Source organism: Saccoglossus kowalevskii, chromosome 18 (genome assembly GCF_978046115.1).
Source record: "Saccoglossus kowalevskii chromosome 18, keSacKowa6.1, whole genome shotgun sequence".
NCBI lineage: Eukaryota > Metazoa > Hemichordata > Enteropneusta > Harrimaniidae > Saccoglossus > Saccoglossus kowalevskii.
The window spans coordinates 2,386,954-2,414,296 of NC_140658.1; positions in this window are offsets into that span (position 1 = coordinate 2,386,954).

A 27,343-nucleotide genomic window follows, 5' to 3' on the forward strand; every position below is an offset into this window, starting at 1 on the left:
CTGCAAAGTTGGTAAAGTTACAGGAAAAGGCTGCAAAGTTGCATGCAAAGTCGGTAAAGTTACGTGAAAAGGCTGCAAAGTTGGTAAAGTTACATAAAAAGGCTGCAAAGTTGCATGCAAAGTCGTAAAGTTACGTGAAAAGGCTGCAAAGTTGGTAAAGTTACATGAAAAGGCTGCAAAGTTGCATGCAAAGTCGGTAAAGATACGTGAAAAGGCTGCAAAGTTGGTAAAGTTACATGAAAAGGCTGCAAAGTTGCATGCAAAGTCGGTAAAATTACGTGAAAAGGCTGCAAAGTTGGTAAAGTTACATAAAAAGGCTGCAAAGTTGCATGCAAAGTCGTAAAGTTACGTGAAAAGGCTGCAAAGTTGGTAAAGTTACATGAAAAGGCTGCAAAGTTGCATGCAAAGTCGGTAAAGTTACGTGAAAAGGCTGCAAATTTGGTAAAGTTACATAAAAAGTTGGTAAAGTTACGCGAAAAGGCTGCAAAGTCGGTAAAGTTAAGTGAAAAGGCTGCAAAGTTGCAAACAAAGTTGATAAAATTACGTGAAAAGGCTGAAAAGTTGGTAAAGTTACGTGAAAAGGCTGCAAAATTGCACGCAAAGTCGGTTAAATTACGTGTACAGGCTGCATAGTTACATGCAAAGTTGGTAAAATTATGCGACAAGGCAGCAAAGTCGGTAAAGTTACGTGAAAAGGCTGCATAGTTCGTAAAGATACGTGAAAAGGATGCAAAGTTTGTAAAGTTATGTGAAAAAGCTGCAAAGTTGCTTGCAATGTAGGGAAAGTTACGTGTAAAGGCTGAAAAATTACATGCAACATTGGTAACATTACGTGAAAAGGATGCATAGTTGCATGTAAAGTCGGTAAAGTTATGTGAAAAGGCTGCAAAGTTGGTAAAGTTACATGAAAAGGCTGCAAAGTTACATGCAAAGTTGGTAAAGTTACGTGAAAAGGCTCCAAAGTTGCAAGCAATGTCAGTAAAGTTGCATTCAAAACCGGCAAAGTTACGTGAAAAGGCTGCAAAATTGCATGCAAAGTTGGTAAAGATATGTGAAAAGGCTGCAAGGTTGAATGCAAAGTAGGTTAAGTTACGTGTAAAATCTGCAAAGTTACATGCAAAATTAATAAAGTTACACGAAAAGACGGCAAAGTTGCATGCAAAGTCGTAAAGTTACGTGAAAAGGCTGCAAAGTTGGTAAAGTTACAGGAAAAGGCTGCAAAGTTGCATGCAAAGTCGGTAAAGTTACGTGAAAAGGCTGCAAAGTGATATACAAAGTTGGTAAATTTAGGTGAAAAAATGCAAAGTTGGTAAAGTTACGTGAAAAGGCTTCAAAGTTACATGCAAAGTTGATAAAATTACGTAAAAAGGCTGCAAAGTTGGTAAAGTTGCGTAGAAAGGCTGCAGAAATGCATGCAAAGTTGGTAAAGTTGCGTGAAAAGGCTGCAAAATTGCATCCTAAGTTGGTAAAGTTACGTGAAAAGGCTGCAAAGTTGGTAAAGTTACGTGAAAATGCTGCAAACTTACATGCAAAATTGGAAACGTTACGTGAAAAGGCTGCAAAGTTGCATGCAAAGTCGGTAAAGATATGTGAAAAGGCTGCAAAGTTGAATGCAAAGTATGTTAAGTTACGTGTAAAAGCTGCAAAGTTACATGCAAAATTAATAAAGTTACACGAAAAGGCTGGAAAGTTGCATGCAAAGTTGGTAAAGTTACGTGAAAAGGCTGCAAATTTGGTAAAGTTACATGAAAAGGCTGCAAAGTTGTGAAAAGGCTGCGAAGTTGCATAAAAATGCATAAAATTACGTGAAAAGGCTGCAAAGTTGCATGCAGAGTCGGTAAAGTTAAGTGAAAAGGCTGCAAAGTTGGTAAAGGTACGTGAAAAGGCAGCAAAGTTGCATGCAAAGTTGGTAAAGTTACGTGAAAAAGCTGCAAAGTTGCATGCGAAGCTGGTAAAGTTACGTGAAAAGGCTGCAAAGTTGCATGCAAAGTCGTAAAGTTACGTGAAAAGGCTGCAAAATTGCACGCAAAGTTGGTAAAGTGACGTGAAAAAGCTGCAAAGTCGGTAAAGTTACTTGAAAAGGCTGCAAAGTTGGTAAAGATACATGTAAAGGCTTCAAAATTACATGCAAAAGAGATAAAGTTACTTGAAAGGCTGCAAAGTTGCATGCAAAGTAATTTACGTTACGTGAAGGCTGCAAACTTACATGCAAAGTTGGTAAAGTTACGCAAAAGCCTGAAAAGTTGATAAAGTTACGTGAAAAGGCTGCAAAGTTACATGCAAAGTTGGTAAAGTTACGCGATAAGGCTGCAAAGTCGGTAAAGTTACGTGAAAAGGCTGCAAAGTTGCAAACAAAGTTGATAAAATTACGTGAAAAGGCTGAAAAGTTGGTAAAGTTACGTGAAAAGGGCTGCAAAATTGCACGCAAAGTCGGTTAAATTACGTGTACAGGCTGCATAGTTACATGCAAAGTTGGTAAAATTATGCGACAAGGCTGCAAAGTCGGTAAAGTTACGTGAAAAGGCTGCATAGTTCGTAAAGATACGTAAAAAGGATGCAAAGTACGTAAAGTTATGTGAAAAGGCTGTAAAGTTGCTTGCAATGTAGGAAAAGTTACGTGTAAAGGCTGAAAAATTACATGCAACATTGGTAACATTACGTGAAAAGGATGCAAAGTTGCATGTAAAGTCGGTAAAGTTATGTGAAAAGGCTGCAAAGTTGGTAAAGTTACATGAAAAGGCTGCAAAGTTACATGCAAAGTTGGTAAAGTTACGCGAAAAGGCTGCAAAGTTCGTGAAGTTACGTGAAAAGGCTGCAAAGTTGGTAAAGTTACGTGAAAATTCTGCAAAGTTACATGCAAAATTGGTAACGTTACATGAAAAGGATGGAAAGTTGCATGCCACGTCGGTAAAGATATGTGAAAAGGCTGCAAAGTAGAATGCAAAGTAGGTTAAGTTACGTGTAAAAGCTGCAAAGTTACATGCAAAATTAATAAAGTTACACGAAAAGACGGCAAAGTTGCATGCAAAGTCGTAAAGCTACGTGAAAAGGCTGCAAAGTTGGTAAAGTTACAGGAAAAGGCTGCAAAGTTGCATGCAAAGTCGGTAAAGTTACGTGAAAAGGCTGCAAAGTTGGTAAAGTTACATAAAAAGCCTGCAAAGTTGCATGCAAAGTTGGTAAAGTTACGCGAAAAGGCTGCAAAGTTCGTGAAGTTACGTGAAAAGGCTCCAAAGTTGCAAGCAATGTCAGTAAAGTTGCATTCAAAACCGGCAAAGTTACGTGAAAAGGCTGCAAAATTGCATGCAAAGTTGGTAAAGTTACGTGAAAAGACTGCAAACTTGGTAAAGTTACGTGAAAAGGCTGCAAAGTTGGTAAAGTTACATGAAAAGGCTGCAAAGTTACATGCAAAGTTGGTTAAAGTTATGTGAAAAGGCTACAAAGTTGCATGCGAAGTGGGTAAAGTTACGTGAAAAGGCAGTAAAGTTGGTAAAGTTACATAAAAAGGCTGCAAAGTTGCATGCAAAGTCGTAAAGTTACGTGAAAAGGCTGCAAAGTTGGTAAAGTTACATGAAAAGGCTGCAAATTTGGTAAAGTTACATAAAAAGTTGGTAAAGTTACGCGAAATGGCTGCAAAGTCGGTAAAGTTACGTGAAAAGGCTGCAAAGTTGCAAACAAAGTTGATAAAATTACGTGAAAAGGCTGAAAAGTTGGTAAAGTTACGTGAAAAGGCTGCAAAATTGCACGCAAAGTCGGTTAAATTACGTGTACAGGCTGCATAGTTACATGCAAAGTTGGTAAAATTATGCGACAAGGCTGCAAAGTCGGTAAAGTTACGTGAAAAGGCTGCATAGTTCGTAAAGATACGTGAAAAGGATGCAAAGTTCGTAAAGTTATGTGAAAAGGCTGCAAAGTTGCTTGCAATGTAGGGAAAGTTACGTGTAAAGGCTGAAAAATTTCATGCAACATTGGTAACATTACGTGAAAAGGATGCAAAGTTGCATGTAAAGTCGGTAAAGTTATGTGAAAAGGCTGCAAAGTTGGTAAAGTTACATGAAAAGGCTGCAAAGTTACATGCAAAGTTGGTAAAGTTACGCGAAAAGGCTGCAAAGTTCGTGAAGTTACGTGAAAAGGCTCCAAAGTTGCAAGCAATGTCAGTAAAGTTGCATTCAAAACCGGCAAAGTTACGTGAAAAGGCTGCAAAATTGCATGCAAAGTTGGTAAAGTTACGTGAAAAGACTGCAAACTTGGTAAAGTTACGTGAAAAGGCTGCAAAGTTGGTAAAGTTACATGAAAAGGCTGCAAAGTTACATGCAAAGTTGGTTAAAGTTATGTGAAAAGGCTACAAAGTTGCATGCGAAGTGGGTAAAGTTACGTGAAAAGGCAGTAAAGTTGGTAAAGTTACATAAAAAGGCTGCAAAGTTGCATGCAATGTCGTAAAGTTACGTGAAAAGGCTGCCAAGTTGGTAAAGTTACATGAAAAGGCTGCAAAGTTGCATTCAAAGTCGGTAAAGTTACGTGAAAAGGCTGCAAATTTGGTAAAGTTACATAAAAAGGCTGCAAAGTTGCATGCAAAGTCGTAAAGTTACGTGAACAGGCTGCAAAGTTGGTAAAGTTACATGAAAAGGCTGCAAAATTACATGCAAAGTTGGTAAAGTTACGTGAAAAGGCTGCAAAGTTGCAAGCAAAGTCGTAAAGTTACATGAAAAGACTGCAAAGTTGCATGCAAAGTCGGTAAAGTTACGTGAAAAGGCTGCAAAGTTGGTAAAGTTACATGAAAAGGCTGCAAAGTTACATGCAAAGTTGGTAAAGTTACGTGAAAAAGCTGCAAAGTTGCATGCGAAGCTGGTAAAGTTACGTGAAAAGGCTGCAAAGTTGCATGCAAAGTCGTAAAGTTACGTGAAAAGGCTGCAAATTTGGTAAAGTTACATGAAAAGGCTGCAAAATTGCATGCAACGTTGGTAAAGTGACTAGAAAAAACTGCAAAGTCGGTAAAGTTACGTGAAAAGGCTGCAAAGTTGGTAAAGATACATGTAAAGGCTTCAAAATTACATGCAAAGGAGATAAAGTTACGTGAAAGGCTGCAAAGTTGCATGCAAAGTAATTTACGTTATGTGAAGGCTGCAAACTTACATGCAAAGTTGGTAAACTTACGCAAAAGCCTGAAAAGTTGATAAAGTTACGTGAAAAGGCTGCAAAGTTACATGCAAGGTTGGTAAAGTTACGCGAAAAGGCTGCAAAGTCGGTAAAGTTACGTGAAAAGGCTGCAAAGTTGCAAACAAAGTTGATAAAATTACGTGAAAAGGCTGAAAAGTTGGTAAAGTTACGTGAAAAAGCTGCAAAATTGCACGCAAAGTCAGTTAAATTACGTGTACAGGCTGCATAGTTACATGTAAAGTCGGTAAAGTTATGTGAAAAGGCTGCAAAGTTGGTAAAGTTACATGAAAAGGCTGCAAAGTTGCAAACAAAGTTGATAAAATTACGTGAAAAGGCTGAAAAGTTGGTAAAGTTACGTGAAAAGGCTGCAAAATTGCACGCAAAGTCGGTTAAATTACGTGTACAGGCTGCATAGTTACATGCAAAGTTGGTAAAATTATGCGACAAGGCTGCAAAGTCGGTAAAGTTACGTGAAAAGGCTGCATAGTTCGTAAAGATACGTGAAAAGGATGCAAAGTTTGTAAAGTTATGTGAAAAAGCTGCAAAGTTGCTTGCAATGTAGGGAAAGTTACGTGTAAAGGCTGAACAATTACATGCAACATTGGTAACATTATGTGAAAAGGATGCATAGTTGCATGTAAAGTCGGTAAAGTTATGTGACAAGGCTGCAAAGTTGGTAAAGTTACATGAAAAGGCTGCAAAGTTACATGCAAAGTTGGTAAAGTTACGCGAAAAGGCTGCAAAGTTCGTGAAGTTACGTGAAAAGGCTCCAAAGTTGCAAGCAATGTCAGTAAAGTTGCATTCAAAACCGGCAAAGTTACGTGAAAAGGCTGCAAAATTGCATGCAAAGTTGGTAAAGATATGTGAAAAGGCTGCAAGGTTGAATGCAAAGTAGGTTAAGTTACGTGTAAAATCTGCAAAGTTATATGCAAAATTAATAAAGTTACACGAAAAGACGGCAAAGTTGCATGCAAAGTCGTAAAGTTACGTGAAAAGGCTGCAAAGTTGGTAAAGTTACAGGAAAAGGCTGCAAAGTTGCATGCAAAGTCGGTAAAGTTACGTGAAAAGGCTGCAAAGTTGGTAAAGTTACATAAAAAGGCTGCAAAGTTGCATGCAAAGTCGTAAAGTTACGTGAAAAGGCTGCAAAGTTGGTAAAGTTACATGAAAAGGCTGCAAAGTTGCATGCAAAGTCGGTAAAGTTACGTGAAAAGGCTGCAAAGTTGGTAAAGTTACATGAAAAGGCTGCAAAGTTGCATGCAAAGTCGGTAAAATTACGTGAAAAGGCTGCAAAGTTGGTAAAGTTACATAAAAAGGCTGCAAAGTTGCATGCAAAGTCGTAAAGTTACGTGAAAAGGCTGCAAAGTTGGTAAAGTTACATGAAAAGGCTGCAAAGTTGCATGCAAAGTCGGTAAAGTTACGTGAAAAGGCTGCAAATTTGGTAAAGTTACATAAAAAGTTGGTAAAGTTACGCGAAAAGGCTGCAAAGTCGGTAAAGTTAAGTGAAAAGGATGCAAAGTTGCAAACAAAGTTGATAAAATTACGTGAAAAGGCTGAAAAGTTGGTAAAGTTACGTGAAAAGGCTGCAAAATTGCACGCAAAGTCGGTTAAATTACGTGTACAGGCTGCATAGTTACATGCAAAGTTGGTAAAATTATGCGACAAGGCAGCAAAGTCGGTAAAGTTACGTGAAAAGGCTGCATAGTTCGTAAAGATACGTGAAAAGGATGCAAAGTTTGTAAAGTTATGTGAAAAAGCTGCAAAGTTGCTTGCAATGTAGGGAAAGTTACGTGTAAAGGCTGAAAAATTACATGCAACATTGGTAACATTACGTGAAAAGGATGCATAGTTGCATGTAAAGTCGGTAAAGTTATGTGAAAAGGCTGCAAAGTTGGTAAAGTTACATGAAAAGGCTGCAAAGTTACATGCAAAGTTGGTAAAGTTACGTGAAAAGGCTCCAAAGTTGCAAGCAATGTCAGTAAAGTTGCATTCAAAACCGGCAAAGTTACGTGAAAAGGCTGCAAAATTGCATGCAAAGTTGGTAAAGATATGTGAAAAGGCTGCAAGGTTGAATGCAAAGTAGGTTAAGTTACGTGTAAAATCTGCAAAGTTACATGCAAAATTAATAAAGTTACACGAAAAGACGGCAAAGTTGCATGCAAAGTCGTAAAGTTACGTGAAAAGGCTGCAAAGTTGGTAAAGTTACATGAAAAGGCTGCAAAATTGCATGCAAAGTTGGTAAAGTGACTAGAAAAAGCTGCAAAGTCGGTAAAGTTACGTGAAAAGGCTGCAAAGTTGGTAAAGATACATGTAAAGGCTTCAAAATTGCATGCAAAGGAGATAAAGTTACGTGAAAGGCTGCAAAGTTGCATGCAAAGTAATTTACGTTACGTGAAGGCTGCAAAGTTACATGCAAAGTTGGTAAACTTACGCAAAAGCCTGAAAAGTTGATAAAGTTACGTGAAAAGGCTGCAAAGTTACATGCAAAGTTGGTAAAGTTACGCGAAAAGGCTGCAAAGTCGGTAAAGTTACGTGAAAAGGCTGCAAAGTTGCAAACAAAGTTGATAAAATTACGTGAAAAGGCTGAAAAGTTGGTAAAGTTACGTGAAAAAGCTGCAAAATTGCACGCAAAGTCAGTTAAATTACGTGTACAGGCTGCATAGTTACATGTAAAGTCGGTAAAGTTATGTGAAAAGGCTGCAAAGTTGGTAAAGTTACATGAAAAGGCTGCAAAGTTGCAAACAAAGTTGATAAAATTACGTGAAAAGGCTGAAAAGTTGGTAAAGTTACGTGAAAAGGCTGCAAAATTGCACGCAAAGTCGGTTAAATTACGTGTACAGGCTGCATAGTTACATGCAAAGTTGGTAAAATTATGCGACAAGGCTGCAAAGTCGGTAAAGTTACGTGAAAAGGCTGCATAGTTCGTAAAGATACGTGAAAAGGATGCAAAGTTTGTAAAGTTATGTGAAAAAGCTGCAAAGTTGCTTGCAATGTAGGGAAAGTTACGTGTAAAGGCTGAACAATTACATGCAACATTGGTAACATTATGTGAAAAGGATGCATAGTTGCATGTAAAGTCGGTAAAGTTATGTGAAAAGGCTGCAAAGTTGGTAAAGTTACATGAAAAGGCTGCAAAGTTACATGCAAAGTTGGTAAAGTTACGCGAAAAGGCTGCAAAGTTCGTGAAGTTACGTGAAAAGGCTCCAAAGTTGCAAGCAATGTCAGTAAAGTTGCATTGAAAACCGGCAAAGTTACGTGAAAAGGCTGCAAAATTGCATGCAAAGTTGGTAAAGATATGTGAAAAGGCTGCAAGGTTGAATGCAAAGTAGGTTAAGTTACGTGTAAAATCTGCAAAGTTACATGCAAAATTAATAAAGTTACACGAAAAGACGGCAAAGTTGCATGCAAAGTCGTAAAGTTACGTGAAAAGGCTGCAAAGTTGGTAAAGTTACAGGAAAAGGCTGCAAAGTTGCATGCAAAGTCGGTAAAGTTACGTGAAAAGGCTGCAAAGTTGGTAAAGTTACATAAAAAGGCTGCAAAGTTGCATGCAAAGTCGTAAAGTTACGTGAAAAGGCTGCAAAGTTGGTAAAGTTACATGAAAAGGCTGCAAAGTTGCATGCAAAGTCGGTAAAGTTACGTGAAAAGGCTGCAAAGTTGGTAAAGTTACATGAAAAGGCTGCAAAGTTGCATGCAAAGTCGGTAAAATTACGTGAAAAGGCTGCAAAGTTGGTAAAGTTACATGAAAAGGCTGCAAAGTTGCATGCAAAGTCGTAAAGTTACGTGAAAAGGCTGCAAAGTTGGTAAAGTTACATGAAAAGGCTGCAAAGTTGCATGCAAAGTCGGTAAAGTTACGTGAAAAGGCTGCAAAGTTGGTAAAGTTACATAAAAAGGCTGCAAAGTTGCATGCAAAGTCGTAAAGTTACGTGAAAAGGCTGCAAAGTTGGTAAAGGTACATGAAAAGGCTGCAAAGTTGCATGCAAAGTCGGTAAAGTTACGTGAAAAGGCTGCAAAGTTGGTAAAGTTACATGAAAAGGCTGCAAAGTTGCATGCAAAGTCGGTAAAATTACGTGAAAAGGCTGCAAAGTTGGTAAAGTTACATAAAAAGGCTGCAAAGTTGCATGCAAAGTCGTAAAGTTACGTGAAAAGGCTGCAAAGTTGGTAAAGTTACATGAAAAGGCTGCAAAGTTGCATGCAAAGTCGGTAAAGTTACGTGAAAAGGCTGCAAATTTGGTAAAGTTACATGGAAAGGCTGCAAAGTTGCATGCAAAGTCGGTAAAGTTACGTGAAAAGGCTGCAAAGTTGGTAAAGTTACATAAAAAGGCTGCAAAGTTGCATGCAAAGTCGTAAAGTTACGTTAAAAGGCTGCAAAGTTGGTAAAGTTACATGAAAAGGCTGCAAAGTTGCATGCAAAGTCGGTAAAGTTACGTGAAAAGGCTGCAAATTTGGTAAAGTTACATAAAAAGTTGGTAAAGTTACGCGAAAAGGCTGCAAAGTCGGTAAAGTTAAGTGAAAAGGCTGCAAAGTTGCAAACAAAGTTGATAAAATTACGTGAAAAGGCTGAAAAGTTGGTAAAGTTACGTGAAAAGGCTGCAAAATTGCACGCAAAGTCGGTTAAATTACGTGTACAGGCTGCATAGTTACATGCAAAGTTGGTAAAATTATGCGACAAGGCTGCAAAGTCGGTAAAGTTACGTGAAAAGGCTGCATAGTTCGTAAAGATACGTGAAAAGGATGCAAAGTTCGTAAAGTTATGTGAAAAGGCTGCAAAGTTGCTTGCAATGTAGGGAAAGTTACGTGTAAAGGCTGAAAAATTTACATGCAACATTGGTAACATTACGTGAAAAGGTTGCAAAGTTGCATATAAAGTCGGTAAAGTTATGTGAAAAGGCTGCAAAGTTGGTAAAGTTACATAAAAAGGCTGCAAAGTTACATGCAAAGTTGGTAAAGTTACGCGAAAAGGCTGCAAAGTTCGTGAAGTTACGTGAAAAGGCTCCAAAGTTGCAAGCAATGTCTGTAAAGTTGCATTCAAAACCGGCAAAGTTACGTGAAAAGGCTGCAAAATTGCATGCAATGTAGGTAAAGTTACGTGAAAAGACTGCAAACTTGGTAAAGTTACGTGAAAAGGCTGCAAAGTTGGTAAAGTTACATGAAAAGGCTGCAAAGTTGCATGGAAAGTCGTAAGGTTACGTGAAAAGGCTGCAAAGTTGGTAAAGTTACATGAAAAGGCTGCAAAGTTACATGCAAAGTTGGTTAAAGTTATGTGAAAAGGCTACAAAGTTGCATGCGAAGTGGGTGCAGTTACGCAAAAAGGCTGCAAAGTTGGTAAAGATATGTGAAAAGGCTACAAGGTTGAATGCAAAGTAGGTTAAGTTACGTGTAAAATCTCCAAAGTTACATGCAAAATTAATAAAGTTACACGAAAAGACTGCAAAGTTGCATGCAAAGTCGTAAAGTTACGTGAAAAGGCTGCAAAGTTGGTAAAGTTACATGAAAAGGCTGCAAAGTTGCATGCAAAGTCGGTAAAGTTACGTGAAAAGGCTGCAAAGTTGGTAAAGTTACATGAAAAGGCTGCAAAGTTGCATGCAATGTCGGTAAAGTTACGTGAAAAGGCTGCAAAGTTGGTAAAGTTACATAAAAAGGCTGCAAAGTTGCATGCAAAGTCGTAAAGTTACGTGAAAAGGCTGCAAAGTTGGTAAAGTTACATGAAAAGGCTGCAAAGTTGCATGCAAAGTCGGTAAAGTTACGTGAAAAGGCTGCAAATTTGGTAAAGTTACATAAAAAGTTGGTAAAGTTACCCGAAAAGGCTGCAAAGTCGGTAAAGTTAAGTGAAAAGGCTGCAAAGTTGCAAACAAAGTTGATAAAATTACGTGAAAAGGCTGAAAAGTTGGTAAAGTTACGTGAAAAGGCTGCAAAATTGCACGCAAAGTCGGTTAAATTACGTGTACAGGCTGCATAGTTACATGCAAAGTTGGTAAAATTATGTGACAAGGCTGCAAAGTCGGTAAAGTTACGTGAAAAGGCTGCATAGTTCGTAAAGATACGTGAAAAGGATGCAAAGTTCGTAAAGTTATGTGAAAAGGCTGCAAAGTTGCTTGCAATGTAGGGAAAGTTACGTGTAAAGGCTGAAAAATTACATGCAACATTGGTAACATTACGTGAAAAGGTTGCAAAGTTGCATATAAAGTCGGTAAAGTTATGTGAAAAGGCTGCAAAGTTGGTAAAGTTACATGAAAAGGCTGCAAAGTTACATGCAAAGTTGGTAAAGTTACGCGAAAAGGCTGCAAAGTTCGTGAAGTTACGTGAAAAGGCTCCAAAGTTACATGCAAAATTGGTAACGTTACATGAAAAGGATGGAAAGTTGCATGCCACATCGGTAAAGATATGTGAAAAGGCTGCAAAGTCGAATGCAAAGTAGGTTAAGTTACGTGTAAAAGCTGCAAAGTTACATGCAAAATTAATATAGTTACGTGAAAAGGATGCATAGTTGCATGTAAAGTCGGTAAAGTTATGTGAAAAGGCTGCAAAGTTGGTAAAGTTACATGAAAAGGCTACAAAGTTACATGCAAAGTTGGTAAAGTTACGCGAAAAGGCTGCAAAGTTCGTGAAGTTACGTGAAAAGGCTCCAAAGTTGCAAGCAATGTCAGTAAAGTTGCATTCAAAACCGGCAAAGTTACGTGAAAAGGCTGCAAAATTGCATGCAAAGTTGGTAAAGTTACGTGAAAAGACTGCAAACTTGGTAAAGTTACGTGAAAAGGCTGCAAAGTTGGTAAAATTACATGAAAAGGCTGCAAAGTTACATGCAAAGTTGGTTAAAGTTATGTGAAAAGGCTACAAAGTTGCATGCGAAGTGGGTACAGTTACGCAAAAAGGCTGCAAAGTTGGTAAAGATATGTGAAAAGGCTGCAAGGTTGAATGCAAAGTAGGTTAAGTTATGTGTATAATCTGCAAAGTTACATACAAAATTAATAAAGTTACACGAAAAGACTGCAAAGTTGCATGCAAAGTCGTAAAGTTACGTGAAAAGGCTGCAAAGTTGGTAAAGTTACATGAAAAGGCTGCAAAGTTGCATGCAAAGTCGGTAAAGTTACGTGAAAAGGCTGCAAAGTTGGTAAAGTTACATGAAAAGGCTGCAAAGTTACATGCCAAGTTGGTAAAGTTACGAGAAAAAGCTGCAAAGTTGCATGCGAAGCTGGTAAAGTTACGTGAAAAGGCTGCAAAGTTGCATGCAAAGTCGTAAAGTTACGTGAAAAGGCTGCAAAGTTGGTAAAGTTACATGAAAAGGCTGCAAAATTGCATGCAAAGTTGGTAAAGTGACGTGAAAAAGCTGCAAAGTTGGTAAAGATATGTGAAAAGGCTGCAAGGTTGAATGCAAAGTAGGTTAAGTTACGTGTAAAATCTGCAAAGTTACATGCAAAATTAATAAAGTTACACGAAAAGACTGCAAAGTTGCATGCAAAGTCGATAAAGTTACGTGAGAAGGCTGCAAAATTGCATGCAAAGTTGGTAATGTGACGTGAAAAAGCTGCAAAGTCGGTAAAGTTACGTGAAAAGGCTGCAAAGTTGGTAAAGTTACGTGAAAAGGCTACAAAGTCGAAGTTACGTGAAAAATTGCATGCAAAGTTGGTTAAATTCATGTGAAAAGGCTGCAAAATTGCATGCAAAGTTAGTAAAGTTACGTAAAAAGGATACAAAGTTACATGCAAAGTTGGTAAAGTTATGCGAAAAGCTGCAAAGTTGGTGAAGTTATTTGAAAAGGCAGCAAAGTGACATACAAAGTTGGTAAACTTACGTGAAAAAATGCAAAGTTGGTAAAGTTACGTGACAAGGATGCAAAGTTGGTAAAGTTACGCAAAAGGCTGCAAAGTTGATAAAGTTACGTGAAAAGGCTGCAAAGTTACATGCAAAGTTGGTAAAGTTACGCGAAAAGGCTGCAAAGTCGGTAAAGTTACGTGAAAAGGCTGCAAAGTTGCAAACAAAGTTGATAAAGTTACGTGAAAAGGCTGAAAAGTTGGTAAAGTTACGTGAAAAGGATGCAAAATTGCACGCAAAGTCGGTTAAGTTACGTGTACAGGCTGCATAGCTATATGCAAAGTTGGTAAAGTTACACGCAAAGGCTGCAAAGTCGGTAAAGTTACGTGAAAAGGCTGCAAAGTTGCAAACAATGTTGATAAAGTTACGTGAAAAGGCTGAAAAGTTGGTAAAGTCACATGAAAAGTCTGCAAAGTTGCATAGTTACATGCAAAGTTGGTAAAATTATGCTACAAGGCTGCAAAGTCGGTAAAGTTACGTGAAAAGACTGCATAGTTCGTAAAGATACGTGAAAAGGATGCAAAGTTGGTAAAGTTATGTGAAAAGGCTGCAAAATTGCATGCAAAGTCGTAAAGTTTCGTGAAAAGGCAGCAAAGTTGCATTCAAAGTTGATAAAGTTACGTGAAAAGAGGCAAAGTGGGTAAAGTTAGGTGAAAAAGCTTCAAAATTGTATGCAAAATTGGCAAAGTTTCGTGAAAAGGCTGTAAACTTGCATGCAAAGTTGATGAAGTTACGTGAAAAGGCTGCAAAGTTGCATTCAAAGTTGATAAAGTTACGTGAAAAGGGTGCAAAGTTACATGTAAATTTGATAAAATTTACGTAAAAAGGCTGCAAAGTCGGTAAAGTTGCGTGGAATGGATGCAAAAATGCATGCAAAGTAGGTAAAGTTGCGCAAAAAGGCTGCAAAGTTGCAAGCAATGTCAGTAAAGTTGCATTCAAAACCGGCAAAGTTACGTGAAAAGGCTGCAAAGTTGCATGCAAAGTCGGTAAAGTTACATGAAAAAGCTGCAAAGTTGGTAAAGTTGGTAAAGTTACATGAAAAGGCTGCAAAGTTGCATGTAAAGTCGTAAAGTTACGTGAAAAGGATGCAAAATTGCATGTAAAGTCGTAAAGTTACATGAAAAGGCTGCAAAGTTGCATGCAAAGTTGGTAAAGTTACGTGAAAAGGCTGCAATGTTGCATGCAAAGTCGTAAAGGTACGTGAAAAGGCTGCAAAGTTGGTAAAGTTACACGGAAAGGCAGCAAAGTTGCAAGCAATGTCAGTAAATTTGCATTCAAAACCGGCAAAGTTACGTGAAACGGCTGCAAAATTGCATGCAAAGTTGGTAAAGTTACGAGAAAAGACTGCAAAGTTGGTAAAGTTACGTGAAAAGGCTGCAAAGTTGGTAAAGTTACGTGAAAAGGCTGCAAAGTTACATGCAAAGTCGTGAAGTTACATGAAAAGGCTGCAATGTTGCTTGCAATGTAGGGAAAGTTACGTGTAAAGGCTGAAAAATTACATGCAAAAATGGTAACCTAACGTGAAAAGGATGCAAAGTTGCATGCAAAGTCGGTAAAGATATGTGAAAAGACTGCAAAGTTGCATGCAAAGTAGGTTAAGTTACGTGTAAAAGCTTCAAAGTTACATGCAAAATTAAAAAAGTTACACGATAAGACTGCAAAGTTGCATGCAAAGTCGGTAAAGTTACGTGAAAAGGCTGCAAAGTTGGTAAAGTTACATGAAAAGGTTGCAAAGTTACATGCAAAGTTGGTAAAAGTACGTGAAAAGGCTGCAAAGTTGCATGCAAAGTCGTAAAGTTACGTGAAAAGGCTGCAAAGTTGCATGCAAAGTCGGTAAAGTTACGTGAAAAGGCTGCAATGTTGGTAAAGTTACATGAAAAGGCTGCAAAGTTACATGCAAAGTTGGTAAAGTTACGTGAAAAGGCTGCAAATTTGCATGCAAAGTCGTAAAGTTACGTGAAAAGGCTGCAAAGTTGGTAAAGTTACATGGAAAGGCTGTATAGTTGCATGCACAGTCGGTAAAGTTACATGAAAAAGATGCAAAGTTGCATGCAAAGTCGGTAAAGATATGTGAAAAGACTGCAAAGTTGCATGCAAAGTAGGATAAGTTACGTGTAAAAGCTGCAAAGTTACATGCAAAATTAATAAAGTTACACGAAAAGGCTGCAAAGTTGCATGCAAAGTCGGCGAAGTTACATGAAAAGGCTGCAAAATTGCATGCAAAGTTGGTTAAAGTTATGTGAAAAGGCTACAAAGTTGCATGCGAAGTTGGTGCAGTTACGCACAAAGGCTGCAAAGTTGGTAAAGTTATTTGAAAAGGCTGCAAAGTGACATACCAAGTTGGTAAACTTACGTAGAAAAATGCAAAGTTGGTAAAGTTACGTAAAAAGGCTGCAAAGTTGGTAAAGTTACTGAAAAGGCTGTCAAGTTGCAAGCAATGTTGATAAAGTTACGTGAAAAGGCTGCCAAGTTGCATGCAAAGTTGGTAAAGTTACGTAAAAAGTCTGCAAATTTACGTGCAAAGGAGGTAAAGTTATGTGAAAAGGATGCAAAGTTGCATGCAAAGTCGGTAAAGTTGCATGAAAAGCTGCAAAGTTGCATGCAAAGTAATTTAAGTTACGTGAAGGCTGCAAACTTACAAGCAAAGTTGGTAAAGTTACGCAAAAGGCTGCAAAGTTGATAAAGTTACGTGAAAAGGCTGCAAAGTTGCAAACAAAGTTAGTAAAGTTACGTGAAAAGGCTGAAAAGTTCGTAAAGTTACGTGAAAGGGCTGCAAAATTGCACGCAAAGTAGGTTAAGTTACGTGTACAGGCTGCATAGCTATATGCAAAGTTGGTAAAGTTACACGCAAAGGCTGCAAAGTCGGTAAAGTTACGTGAAAAGGCTGCAAAGTTGCAAACAATGTTGATAAAGTTACGTGAAAAGGCTGAAAAGTTGGTAAAGTCACATGAAAAGTCTGCAAAGTTGCATGAAAATCGGTAAAGTTACATGAAAAGGCTGCAAAGTTACATGCAAAGTTGGTTTTACGTTATGTGAAAAGGCTGCAAAGTTACATGCAAAGTTGGTAAAGTTACGCAAAAAGGCTGCAAAGTTGGTAAAGTTACTGAAAAGGCTGTCAAGTTGCAAGCAATGTTGATAAAGTTACGTGAAAAGGCTGCCAAGTTGCAAGCAATGTTGATAAAGTTACGTGAAAAGGCTGCCAACTGGCATGCAAAGTAGGTTAATTTACGTGTACAGGCTGCATAGTTACATGCAAAGTCGCTAAAGTTACGCGAAAAGGCTGCAAAGTCGATAAAGTTACGTGAAAAAGCTGCAAATTTACATGGAAAATTGGTAAAGTTGCATGTAAAGGCTTCAAAGTTACATGAAAAGTTGGTAAAGTTACGTGTAAAGGCAGCAAAGTTACATGCAATGTGGGTTAAGTTACGTGTACAGGCTGCAAAGTTGGAAAAGTTACGTGAAAAGGCTGCAAAGTTGCATGCAAAGTCGGTAAAGTTAAGTGAAAATGCTGCAAAGTTGCATGCAAAGTTGGTTAATTTACGTGTAAAGGATGCAAGTATGGCAGTATGGCAAAATAGTATGGTACAGTAGTATAAATCAGTAGTATGGCACAGCAGTATGGCACTTTATTATGGCACAGCAGTATGGTACAGTAGTATGACTCAGTAGTATGGTACAGCAGTAAGAGAGTAGTATAGTACAGTAGTATGGCACAGTAGTGTAGTACAGTAGTGTGGAGCAGTAGCATGGTACAGTAGCAAGGAGCAGTAATATCACAGAGTAGTATGGCACAGTAGTATAAATCAGTGATATGGTACAGTAGTATGGAGAAGTAGTATGGCACAGTAGTATAAATCAGTAGTAAGGCACAGTTGTATGGCACAGTAGTATGGTAAAGAAGTATGTTACACTAGTATGACACAGAAGTATGTTACAGTAGTATGGCACAGTAGTATGGCACAGTATTATCGCACAGTAGTATGGTACAGCAGTATGGTACAGTAGTATGGTACAGTAGTATGCCACAGCAGTATGGTACTGTAGTATGGCACAGTATTATCGCACAGTATTATGGTACAGCAGTAGGTACAGCAGTATGGTACAGTAGTATGGTACAGTAGTGTGGCACAGTATTATGGTACAGTAGTATGGCACAGTAATATGGAGCAGTAATATGGTACAGCAGTATGGAGCAGTGATATGGCACAGTAGTACAAATCAGGAGTATGGCACAGTATTATGGCACAGTAGTATAGTACAGTAGTATGACACAGTAGTATGGTATAGTATGGTACAGTAGTTTGGCACAGTAGTATGGCACAGCAGTATGGTACAGTAGTATGGATCAGTAGTATGGCACAGTAGTATAAATCAGTAGTATAGCACAGCAGTATGGCACAGTAGTATGGCACAGTAGTGTAAATCAGTAGTATGGCACAGCAGTATGGCACAGTATTATGACACAGTAGTATGGCACGGTAGTATGGTACAGTAGTATGGTGCAGTAGTATGGCACAGTAGTACGGTACAGTAGTATGGCGGAGTTGTATGGTACAGTAGTATAAATCAGTAGTATGGTACAGTGGTATGGAGCAGTCGTATCATACAATAATATGGCACAGTCGTAAGGTGCAGTAGTAGGGATCAGTAGTATGGTACAGTAGTATAAATCAGTAGTAAGGCACAGTAGTATGACACAGTAGTATGGCACAGTAGTATGGTACAGTAGTATGGCAAAGTAGTATGGTACAGTAGTATGGCACAGTAGTATGGCACAGTAGTATAGATCAGTAGTATGGCACAGTAGTATAGTACAGTAGTATGGCACGGTAGTATGTTACAGTAGTATGGTACAGTATGTTACACTAGTATGACACAGAAGTATGTTACAGTAGTATGACACAGTAATATGGTACAGGAATATGACAGTAGTATGGTACAGTAGTGTGGCACAGTATTATCGCACAGTATTATGGTACAGTAGTATGGTACAATAGTATGGAACAGTAGTATGGTACAATAGTATTGCACAGTAGTATGGCACAGTAGAATGGCAAAATATTATGGCACAGTAATATGGTACAGTAGTATGGTACAGTAGTATAAATCAGTAGTATGGTACAGTAGTATGGAGAAGTAGTATGGCACAGTAGTATGACACAGTAGTATGGTACAGTAGTATGTCACAGTAGTATGACACAGTAGTATGGTACAGTAGTATTACAGTAGTATGGTACAGTAGTATGGCACAGTATTATCGCACAGTATTATGGTACAGTAGTATGACAGTAGTATGGTACAGTAGTATGGCACAGTATTATCGCACAGTATTATGGTACATTACTATGGCACAGTAGTATAGTACAGTAGTGTGGAGCAGTAGTGTGGAGCAGTAGTGTGGTACAGTAGCATGGAGCAGTAGTATAGCAGAGTAGTATGGCACTGTAGTATAAATCAGTAGTATGGTGAAGTAGTATGGCACAGTAGTATAAATCAGTAGTAAGACACAGTAGTATGTTACAGTAGTATGACACAGTAGTATGACACAGTAGTATCTTACACTAGTATGATAGTAGTATGGTACAGTAGTATGGCACAGTATTATCGCACAGTAGTATGGTACAGTACTATGGCACAGTAGTACGGCACAGTAGTATAGTATAGTAGTGTGGAGCAGTAGTATGGTACAGTAGCATGGAGCAGTAGTATCACAGAGTAGTATGGCACAGTAGTATAAATCAGTAGTATGGTACATTAGTATGGGGAAGTAGTATGGCACAGTAGTATAAATCAGTAGTAAGGCACAGTAGTATGGCACAGTAGTATGACACAGTAGTATGGTACACTAGTATGGTCCTGTAGTATGGCACAGTTGTATGACACAGTAGTATGGTACAGTAGGATGTTACAGTAGTATGGTAAAGAAAGATGTTACACTAGTATGACACAGAAGTATGTTACAGTAGTATGACACAGTAGTATGGTACAGTAGTATGACAGTAGTATGGTACAGTAGTATGGCACAGTAGTATGGTACAGTAGTATGGTACAGTAGTATGACACAGTAGTATGACACAGTAGTATCGCACAGTATTATGGTACAGTAGTATGGTACAGTAGTATGACACAGTAGTATGGTACAGTAGTATGGTACAGTAGTATGACACAGTAGTATGACACAGTAGTATGGTACAGTAGTATGACACAGTATTATGGTACAGTAGTATGACAGTAGTATGACACAGTAGTATGGTACAATAGTCTGGTACAGTAGTATGACACAGTAGTATGACACAGTAGTATGACACAGTAGTATAGTACAGTAGTATGACACAGTAGTATGGTACAGTAGTATGGTATAGTAGTATGACACAGTAGTATAAATCAGTAGTATGGTACAGTAGTATGACTCAGTAGTAAGTAAGTAAGTAAGTAAGTAAGTAAGTAAGTAAGTAAGTAAGTAAGTAAGTAAGTAAGTAAGTAAGTAAGTAAGTAAGTAAGTAAGTAAGTAAGTAATGCCTTTATTGAAATCATATCCTGTTCAGGATCTGGATTTTTAAAATACAATAAAGTTTCAAATACATATAGAATGGCAAGACGAAAAATACAAATGAAGACAAAGTGAAAACATAATAAAATCAAATAAAAACGAAGAACAAGAAATGGTTAGAAAAAAACAAAACAGAAAAGGTATTTTAATAAGTTATATTAATTATAAAGCAGCTGGTATTTTTTGTTTATGAGTGTCATTTCTTAAATTGAAGCACTCAAAGATATATTTTGCCAAATGAATTAGTGATTATTTATCTTTTGTTTTTAGAATGTCTACAGTGTTTTCAATATCAGATTTGTCAATTGTTGTAATGACCTTTGTGGTATGGAGGAACTTGTTTCTTAAATCAGCATAAAGAGAACATTTTAATAGAAAATGGCTTTCATCTTCTATTTGTTTTTCCTGACAGTAGTGGCATTTTTTCTCTTCTACTGTTTGGTTGATGTATCTTCCTGCCTCAATCTGCAATGTGTGCGCACTGATCCTTAGCTTAGTTAGAGCAGATCTGTGCGATGGGTTTTTAACATCTTCCAGATATTTTTCAAAATCGAAATTATGTTTTATCATTCTATAAGTTCTTAATTTATTTTTGCGATTTTTACCTTTGTTATCATTATATAGTGTCTCTTTAAAATGATTTTTGAACATTGATTTTAGATTGCTCTCAAGGGATGTAATGATTGTCTGTTTTTTATCAGCTGTCACAGTATCCAACATATGGTCCATGTTTGTAATATTAAATATGTTTTTAGCGTGGGACACCCAATTTTTTATCCCCTTTGAGTCCATATCTTTACCTAGTCTGAAGGCCTCATAGATTAAAGTGATACATGGTTTGTCAGAAATTCTGAGCCAATATTGTATTGTCTGTACAATGCTTGAGAAGGCAAGAGGATATCTTCCTAATTCCAGAAGGCAAGCTATATTTGATGCTTTGCAGTTAACTTTTAACAGAAATTTGCAAAATTTACTGTGTAATTTTTCCATAGGTAAATTAAAGTTGGACCGATTTTTTATATTAATATTTTCATTTGACCATATTTCACAGCAGTACAGCAACACTGGTTTAATTACAGAGTCAAACATTTTGAGATATATTTTAATTGGGATGTTTGTTTCGGAAAATAATTGTTGCTTTAACTTGAAACATGCTTTCATAGCTCTGTTTGCGAGATCTTCCTGTGCTTTACAAAATTTACCTGAAACATTCAGTTTGATGCTTAGGTATGAGTATGTAGGGACATTTTCTAGTTCTTGTTTGTCAATGCAAAATTTGTGTTTTTTGATGTGTTTATCCATTTTATTAAATATCATGATTTTGGATTTTGTAGTATTAATTTCTAATTTCCACTTTTTGCAGTAGGTTCCTAATGAGTTTAAAGCGTTTTGCAGTCCGGATTCAGAAACAGACAGCAAAAGCAGGTCATCTGCATATAACATACAGGATAGCTGACTGACTGTTAGAGAGGGGGGGTCATTATTGGACTGCTCAATTTCATTTTTTATATCATTCACATAAATGTTGAACAGAAGAGGGCTTAGTCCATCGCCCTGTCTGATGCCTCTTTTTACTGGGAATTCACTGGTGAGGCCATTTTTGGTTTTGACACAACTTAGAGATTCTAAATACATTGACCTGATGATAGTATAGAATTTTCATGTGATACCATTTTGTGCAAGTTTGTGAAACAAGCCTTGATGCAAAACTGAATCAACGGCTTTTTTAAAGTCAATGAAGCATCCATAGACTTTTTTCCCATTTTCCAGGTATTTTGCAAGACTTTGTTTCAGAACAAATATGTGATCACTTGTTCTGAACTTGGGGATGAATCCAATCTGTTCCTTAACAATTAAGTTATTTACATCAATATATTTAATAAGTCTTTGTTTTAAAACTGCTGTGAACAGTTTGCTCAAGGTGTTTAACAGTGTAATGCCCCTATAGTTACTAGGGTCAGATTTATCACCCTTTTTAAAGACTGGGGTTATTATTCCTGTATTCCAGTTAGTGGGGAAAAATCCACTTGTAAGAATCATATTAAAAAGGTTTTGAACTGGTATAATAAGAGTGTGCCTGCCAGCACAGTAGTATGGTACAGTAGTATGGTGCAGTAGTATGACACAGTAGTATAAATCAGAAGTATGGTACAGTAGTATGGAACAGTAGTATGACACAGTAGTATAAATCAGTAGTATGGTACAGTAGTATGACACAGTAGTATGACACAGTAGTATGGTACAGTAGTATGGTGCAGTAGTATGACACAGTAGTAAGACACAGTAGTATGGTACAGTAGTATGGTACAGTAGTATGACACAGTAGTATAAATCAGTAGTGTCGCACAGAATTATGGTACAGTAGTATGGTACAGTAGTATGACACAGTAGTATGGTACAGTAGTATGGTACAGTAGTATGACACAGTAGTATAAATCAGTAGTATGGTACAGTATTACGGTACAGAAGTATGACACAGTAGTATAGTACAGTAGTATGGTACTGTAGTATGGTACAGTAGTATGACACATTAGTATGGTACAGTAGTATGGTACAGTAGTATGACACAGTAGTATAAATCAGTAGTATGGTACAGTAGTATGACACAGTAGTATGACACAGTAGTATGATACAGTAGTATCGTGCAGTAGTATGACACAGTAGTAAGACACAGTAGTATGGTAGAGTAGTATGGAACAGTAGTATGACACAGTAGTATGGTACAGTAGTATGACACAGTAGTAAGACACAGTAGTATGGTACAGTAGTATGGTATGACACAGTAGTATAAATCAGTAGTATGGGACAGTAGTATGGTACAGTAGTATGACACAGTAGTATGACACAGTAGTATGGTACAGTAGTATGGTACAGTAGTATTACACAGTAGTACGACACAGTAGTATGACACAGTAGTATGGTACAGTAGTATGACACAGTAGTATAAACCAGCAGTATGGGACAGTAGTATGGTAGAGTAGTATGGTACAGTAGTATTACACAGTAGTATGACACAGTAGTATGGTACAGTAGTATGACAGTAGTATAGTGCAGTAGTGTGGAGCAGTAGCATGGTACAGGAGCATGGAGCAGTAATATCACAGAGTAGTATGGCACAGTAGCATAAATAAGTAATATGGTACAGTAGTATGGAGAAGTTGTATGGCACAGTAGTATAAATCTGTAGTAAGGCACAGTTGTTTGGCACAGTAATATGACACAGTAGTATGGTACAGTAGTATGGTACTGTAGAATGGCACAGTAGTATGACACAGTAGTATGGTACAGTAGTATGTTACAGTAGTATGGTAAAGAAGTATGTTACACTAGTATGACACAGAAGTATGTTACAGTAGTATGACACAGTAGTATGGTACAGTAGTATTACAGTAGTATGGTACAGTAGTATGGCACAGTATTATCGCACAGTATTATGGTACAGTAGTATGACAGTAGTATGGTACAGTATTATCGCACAGTATTATGGTACAGTGCTATGGCACAGTAGTCCGGCACAGTAATAAAGTACAGTAGTGTGGAGCAGCAGTGTGGTACATTAGCATGGAGCAGTAGTATAGCAGAGTAGTATGGCCCAGTAGTATAAATCAGTAGTATGGTGAAGTAGTATGGCACAGTAGTATAAATCAGTAGTAAGGCACAGTAGTATGGTACTGTAGTATGGCACAGTAGTATGTTACAGTAGTGTGGTAACGAAGTATGTTACAGTAGTAGGACACAGTAGTATGGTACAGTAGTATGATAGTAGTATGGTACAGTAGTATGGCACAGTATTATCGCACAGTAGTATGGAACAGTACTATGGCACAGTAGTACGGCAAAGTAGTATAGTACAGTAGTGTGGAGCAGTAGTATGGTACAGTAGCATGGAGCAGTATTATCACAGAGTAGTATGGCATAGTAGTATAAATCAGTAGTAAGGTACATTAGTATGGGGAAGTAGTATGGCACAGTAGTATGGCACAGTAGTATGGTCCTGTAGTATGGCACAGTAGTATGACACAGTAGTATGGTACAGTAGTATGTTACAGTAGTATGGTAAAGAAATATGTTACACTAGTATGACACAGAAGTATGCTACAGTAGTATGACACAGTAGTATGGTACAGTAGTATGACAGTAGTATGGTACAGTAGTATGGTACAGTAGTATGACACAGTAGTATAAATCAGTAGTATCGCACAGTATTATGGTACAGTAGTATGGTACAGTAGTATGACACAGTAGTATGGTACAGTAGTATGACAGTAGTATGGTACAGTAGTATGGCACAGTAGTATGGTACAGTAGTATGGTACAGTAGTATGACACAGTAGTATAAATCAGTAGTATCGCACAGTAGTATGGTACAGTAGTATGACACAGTAGTATGGTACAGTAGTATGGTACTGTAGTTTGGTACAGTAGTATGACACAGTAGTATGGTACAGTAGTATGGTGCAGTAGTATGACACAGTAGTAAGACACAGTAGTATGGTACAGTAGTATGGAACAGTAGTATGACACAGTAGTATAAATCAGTAGTATGGTACAGTAGTATGGTACAGTAGTATGACACAGTAGTATGGTACAGTAGTATGACACAGTAGTATAAATCAGTAGTGTCACACAGAATTATGGTACAGTAGTATGGTACAGTAGTATGACACAGTAGTATAGTACAGTAGTATGGTACAGTAGTATGACACAGTAGTATAAATCAGTAGTATTACACAGTAGTATGTATGTATGTATGTATGCGGACGATCAAACTCTGTTATCGTCTGGACCAAGTATCAATGTAGTCACAAAGCGCATTAATGATGATGTTTGGCCAATTTTGCGTTGGGTTAATTGCAATTACATGTCAATCAACACATCTAAATCAAAATCTATGCTTGTTGGATCCCGTCAAAGGCTGAATAATAATGGCGAAGATTTTCTGGTTAACTTCAATGGTGAAATAATTAAAACAGTCAGTTTCGAAAAGTCGCTCGGGGTGGTTTTAGATAAAACTCTATCATGGGATCATCATGTTGATATGCTTTGTAAAAAGCTTAGCCAAAGAATTGGTGTTCTTATGAGAGTTCGCAGCTTCTTACCTATTTCCGTCAGAAGAACATTGTATTTTTCATTTATTCAGTCGTTATTGGACTATTGCTGTATAGTATGGGGAAATACAAGTCAATCAAATTTATGTCGGGAGTATAAGCTTCAGAAAAGGGCAGTTCGTGTAATTTCCTCTGACAACTTTAGCCAATCGTCGTTCGAACTGTTCAAAAAAATAGTATCTTGCCTATCGATTACAGAATATCATATTTTCTAGGTATTGCAATGTATATGGCAACCAATGGCTTGGCGCCTTTATATATAAGTGAAATGTTCAGTCCTATCTCCCAAACCCACAAGTACAGTACACGTTCCTCTCTTAAAAATAATTTACGCATTACTAAATGGAAAACATCCATGGGTCAGAGGACGTTTCAGTATAGAGGGGTAACCCTATGGAATAACTTGCCATTCCATATCAGAAATTCAGACTCTTTAGGCATTTTTAAGAAAACCTACAAAATTTATCTGAGTGAAAAATTTGTTGTAAATGGCTCAAGCCTATAATATGTATATTGTATTTTTTGTCCCTACAGAGGGCCCAATGAAAATTACTTTATTGCATATTGGCCTACCCTCTTTAAATAAAGTGTTAAATAAATAAATAAATAAAAAGTATAGTACAGTAGTATGGTACTGTAGTATGGTACTGTAGCATGACACATTAGTATGGTACAGTAGTATGGTACAGTAGTATGACACAGTAGTATAAATCAATAGTATGGTACAGTAGTATGACACAGTAGTATGACACAGTAGTATGGTACAGTAGTATGGTGCAGTAGTATGACACAGTAGTAAGACACAGTAGTATGGTACAGTAGTATGGTACAGTAGTATGACACAGTAGCATGACACAGTAGTATGGTACAGTAGTATAGTACAGTAGAATGACACAGTAGTATGGGACAGTAGTATGGGACAGTAGTATGGTACAGTAGTATGACACAGTAGTATGGTACAGTAATATGGTACAGTAGTATTACACAGTAGTATGACACAGTAGTATCGTACAGTAGTATGGTACAGTAGTATGACACAGTAGTATAAATCAGCAGCATGGGACAGTAGTATGGTACAGTAGTATTACACAGTAGTATGACACAGTAGTATGACACAGTAGTATGGTACAGTAGTATGACACAGTAGTATAAATCAGTAGTATGGGACAGTAGTATGGTACAGTAGTATGGTACAGTAGTATGACACAGTAGTATGGTACAGTAGTATGGTACAGTAGTATGACACAGTAGTATGGGAGAGTAGTATGGTACAGTAGTATGACACAGTAGTATGGGACAGTAGTATGGTACAGTAGTATTACACAGTAGTATGACACAGTAGTATAAATCAGTAGTATGACACAGTAGTATGACACAGTAGTATGGTACAGTAGTATGGTACAGTAGTATGGTAAAGTAGTATGGAACTGTAGTATGGTACAGTAGTATGACACAGTAGTATAAATCAGTAGTAGTAAGACACAGTAGTATGGTACAGTAGTATGGTACAGTAGTATGACACAGTAGTATGGTACAGTAGTATGGTTCAGTAGTATGACACAATAGTATGGTACAGTAGCATGGTACATTATTATGACACAATAGTATAAATCAGTAGTATGGGACGGTAGTATGGTACAGTAGTATGGTAAAGTAGTATGGTACAGTTGTATGGTACAGTAGTATGGGACAGTAGTATGGTACTGTAGTATGATACAGTAGTATGACACAGTAGTATAAATCAGTAGTATGACACAGTAGTATGATACAGTAGTATGACACAGTAGTATGGTACAGTAGTATGGTACAGTAGTATGACACAGTAGTATAAATCAGTAATATCGCACAGTATTATGGTACAGTAGTATGGTACAGTAGTATGACACAGTAGTATGGTACAGTAGTATGACAGTAGTATGGTACAGTAGTATGGTACAGTAGTATGGTACAGTAGTATGACACAGTAGTATGACACAGTAGTATAAATTAGTTGTATCGCACAGTATTATGGGACAGTAGTATGGTACAGTAGTATGACACAGTAGTATGGTACAGTAGTATGACAGTAGTATGACACAGTAGTATGGTACAGTAGTATGGTACTGTAGTATGGTACAGTAGTATGACACAGCAGTATGGTACAGTAGTATGGTGCAGTAGTATGACACAGTAGTATAAATCAGTAGTATGGTACAGTATTACGGCACAGAAGTATGACACAGTAGTATAGTACAGTAGTATGGTACTGTAGTATGGTACAGTAGTATGACACATTAGTATGGTACAGTAGTATGGTACAGTAGTATGACACAGTAGTATAAATCAGTAGTATGGTACAGTAGTATGACACAGTAGTATGGTACAGTAGTATGGTGCAGTAGTATGACACAGTAGTAAGACACAGTAGTATGGTAGAGTAGTATGGAACAGTAGTATGACACAGTAGTATGGTACAGTAGTATGACACAGTAGTATGACACAGTAGTATGGTACAGTAGTATGGTATGACACAGTAGTATAAATCAGTAGTATGGGACAGTAGTATGGTACAGTAGTATGACACAGTAGTATGACACTGTAGTATGGTACAGTAGTATGGTACAGTAGTATTGCACAGTAGTATGACACAGTAGTATGACACAGTAGTATGGTACAGTAGTATGGTACAGTAGTATGACACAGTAGTATAAATCAGCAGTATGGGACAGTAGTATGGTACAGTAGT